The 4,171-nt window shown below is 40.6% G+C and overlaps 1 non-coding gene across 1 annotated transcript; it reads right to left on the reverse strand.

The window, feature by feature from the left end:
* Window positions 1-787: 787 nt before the first annotated feature.
* On the reverse strand, window positions 788-895 carry LOC127742827 (small nucleolar RNA R71). The gene has a single exon (XR_008004214.1). It is a non-coding gene; the product is annotated as a small nucleolar RNA R71 (small nucleolar RNA).
* Between the last annotated feature and the right edge of the window lie 3,276 nt (window positions 896-4,171).

The raw sequence follows: 4,171 nt of genomic DNA on the forward strand, positions 1-4,171 counted from the left end.
ATCATAAATAAAATAAAAACAAAAATATTTTTCCTCTCTCTTCTTTTAATATTCGAATTCTCTCTTTCTCTCGTCTCCTTCTATTTATTTATTTATCTACTAACACTTCTCTTCTACTCATAATTCGAACCCTCTTCTCTTCTCTCTTTGTGTTCAAATTTTTCTTCTTCTATTCTTTTCTTCTTCTACTCACATAAAGGAATCTCTATATTATGACATAGAGAATTTTTCTTCTTTTCTGTTCTCTTCTTTTTCATATGAGCAGGAGCAAGGACAAGGACATTCTTGTTGAAGCAGATCCTGAACCTGAAAGGACTCTGAAGAAGAAGCTAAGAGAAGCTAAATCACAAGAATTCAGAGAAAACCTTACAGAGAATCTCGAAAAAGAAGGAGACATGGCCGAACCCAACAACAATGCAAGGAAGATGCTTGGTGACTTTACTGTACCAAATTCCAACTTCCATGGAAGAAGCATCTCAATCCCTATCATTGGAGCAAATAATTTTGAGCTAAAGCCTCAATTAGTTTCTCTGATGCAACAGAATTGCAAGTATCATGGACTTCCATCAGAAGATCCTTTTCAGTTCTTAACTGAATTCTTGCAGATTGTGATGCTGTTAAGACCAATGGGGTTGATCCCGAGGTCTACATGCTTATGCTTTTCCCTTTTTCTGTAAGAGACAGAGCTAGAATATGGTTGGACTCTCAACCTAAAGATAGCCTGAACTCTTGGGATAAGCTGGTCACGACTTTCTTAGCCAAGTTCTTTCCTCCTCAAAAGCTGAGCAAGCTTAGAGTGGATGTTCAAACCTTCAGACAGAAAGAAGGTGAATCCCTCTATGAAGCTTGGGAAAGATACAAGAAACTGACCAAAAAGTGTCCTTCTGACATGCTTTCAGAATGGACCATCCTGGATATATTCTATGATGGTTTGTCTGAATTATCTAAGATGTCATTGGACCATTTTGCAGGTGGATCCATTCACCTAAAGAAAATGCCTGCAGAAGCTCAGGAACTCATTGACATGGTTGCAAATAACTAGTTCATGTATACCTCTGAAAAGAATCCTGTGAGTAATGGGACGCCTCAGAGGAAGGGAGTTCTTGAAATTGATGCTTTGAATGCCATATTGCTCAGAACAAAATGTTGACTCAGTAAGTCAATATGATTTCTCAGAGTATGAATGGTTTGCAAAATGCATCCAGCAGTACTAAAGAACATCTTCTAAAGAAGAAGCTTATGATCCTGAGAACCCTGCAATGGCAGAGGTGAATTACATGGGTGAAGCCTATGGAAACACCTATAATCCCTCATGGAGAAATCATCCAAATTTCTCATGGAAGGATCAACAAAAGCCTCAACAAGGCTTTAATAATGGTGGAAGAAACAGGTTTAGCAATAGCAAGCCTTTTCCATCATCCTCTCAGCAATAGACAGAGAATTCTGAGCAGAACCCCTCTAGCTTAGCAAACATAGTCTCTTATCTATCTAAGGCCACTCTAATTTTTATGAATAAAACAAGGTCTTCTATTAGAAATTTTTGGAAGCACAAGTGGGCCAGTTGAGTAAAAGAGTCACTGAAACTCCTCCTAGTACTCTCCCAAGCAATACAGAAGAGAATCCAAAAAGAGAGTGTAAGGCCATAACCTTACTTGGTGTGGCCGAACCTAGAGAGGAGGAGGAGGATGTGAATGCCAGTGAGGAAGACCTCCTGGGACGTCCTCTGGACAAAAAGGAGTTCCGATTGAGGAACCAAAGGAATCGGAGACTCATCTAGAGACCATAGATATTCTATTGAACCTACTTCTGCCATTCATGAGCTCTGATGAATATTCTTCCTCTGAAGAGGTTGAAGATATTACTGAAGAGCAAGTTGCTAAATACCTTGGAGCAATCATGAAGCTAAATGCCAAGTTATTTGGTAATGAGATTTGGGAGGATGAACCTCCATTGCTCATTAGTGAATTGAATGACTGGGTTAGGCAGACATTACCTCAAAAGAAATAGGATCCTGGTAAATTCCTAATTCCCTATACCATAGGCACCATGACCTTTGAGAAGGCTCTGTGTGACCTGGCGTCAGGCATAAACTTAATGCCACTCTCTATAATGAAAAAACTGGGAATCTTTGAGGTACAGGCTGCCAAATTCTCATTAGAGATGGCAGACAAATCCATGAAAAAGGCTTATGGACAGGTAGAGGACGTGCTAGTAAAGGTCAAAGGCCTTTACATCCCTGCTGATTTCATAATCCTAGACACTGGGAAGGATGAGGACGAATCAATCATCCTTGGAAGACCCTTCCTAGCCACAGCAAAAGCTGTGATTGATGTGGACAGAGGAGAGTTGATCCTTCAATTCAATGAGGACTACCTTGTGTTTGAAACTCAAGGATCTCCCTCTATAACCATGGAGAGGAAGCAAGAAAAGCTTCTCTCAATGCAGAGTCAAACAAAGCCCCCACAGTCAAACTCTAAGTTTGGTGTTGGGAGGCCATAACCAAACTCTAAGTTTGGTATTGAACCCCCACATCCAAACTCCAAGTTTGGTGTTGGAAGGTCCCAACAATGCTCTGAATATCTATGAGGCTCCATGAGAGCCAACTGTCAAGCTATGGACATTAAAGAAGCGCTTATTGGGAGGCAACCCAATTTTTATTTATCTATGTTATTCCATGTTATTTTCTCTTTTTTTAGGTTGATGATCATGTGGAGTCACGAAAACAACTGCAAAAATTTAAGAAAAATAAAAAACAGCACACCTTGGAGGAGAGACTTACTGGCGTTTAAACGACAGAAACAAGCACCAGACTGGCTTTAAACGCTAGAAACAGGCTACAATTTGGCGTTAAACGCCAGAAACAGGTTGCAGCCTGGCGTTTAACACCAGGAAAGGAATAAAAGCTGGCGTTTAACGCCAGAAACATGCAGCAATCTGGCATTAAACGCCAGGATTGCACTGTAAGGGCATTTACACGCCTAATAGGAGCAGGGATGATACATCCTTTACCCCTCAGGATCTGTGGACCCCACAGGATCTCCACCTATCCTCCCACAACACTCTTCCCCAAATACCCCTTACCAATCAACTCATTCACTCTTCTCCATCACCTCTTCACCAATCACCTCCATATATCTTCCCCAAAAACCCCACCTGCCTCACTTTCAAATTCAAATACTTTTCCCTCCCAAAACCAACCCTAATGACCGTAACCCAACCCTCCCCTCACCCCTATATAAACCCCTCACTAATCCTTCATATTCACACAACACAAACACCTTTCCACCATCTTGGCCGAATTCACTTCTCCCTTCATCTCCTCTATTTTTCTTTTTCTTCCCCTTCTTTCTTTCTTCTTTTGCTCGAGGACGAGCAAACCTTTTAAGTTTGGTGTGGTAAAAGCATTTCTTTTTATTTTTATATAACCATTTATGGCACCTAAGGTCGGAGAAACCTCTAGAAAGAGGAAAGGAAGGCAAAAGCTTCCACCTCTGAGTCATGGGAGATGAAAAGATTCATCTCAAAGGTCCATCAAGACCACTTCTATGAAGTTGTGGCCAAGAAGAAGGTGATCCCCGAGGTCCCTTTCATGCTCAAGAAAAATGTGTAACACCCTACCATACAGAGTCTTATGCTTAAGTCATAATTCAAAGATGGCAAGGTATTACGACCTCTAAAATAAAAGTTTAGTACATATAGTAGTATAAATGATTGATTATAACTAGGAGCCTTTGTAGAAAAAGGGGTAAACAAAAACCGCAACGCGAAAGCGTAACACTCCGATCGATAACGTAACGAACAAGGATAACCAACACGTGATTATATATATATAAAGGAGTGTCAAAAACAGGAATATCAAGACTCAAGATCCGGCTGCGAAGATAACCGGTCCGAGCATAACAATATATACATATGATAGAAAATAAGGAAAACCCCAAGGAAACCCAAAGGGACACCAATACATAAAACCTATTCTCCAAAATTCTCCCATAAGAGGAGTCATCACAGTCTGTATTATTTAATGGAGATAAAAGTATCTAAGCAAAATATATAAACCAACACATAGCCCCGAGAACAAAGGATCTTCGCAAATCTAGAAGTCTCCAGCATGCCTCAGCGAGAAACCTCACGTCCTGCATCTGAAAACCACAAAATCCGCATGGGTGAGAAC

Source organism: Arachis duranensis, chromosome 1, assembly GCF_000817695.3.
Source record: "Arachis duranensis cultivar V14167 chromosome 1, aradu.V14167.gnm2.J7QH, whole genome shotgun sequence".
Classification (NCBI taxonomy): Eukaryota; Viridiplantae; Streptophyta; class Magnoliopsida; order Fabales; family Fabaceae; genus Arachis; species Arachis duranensis.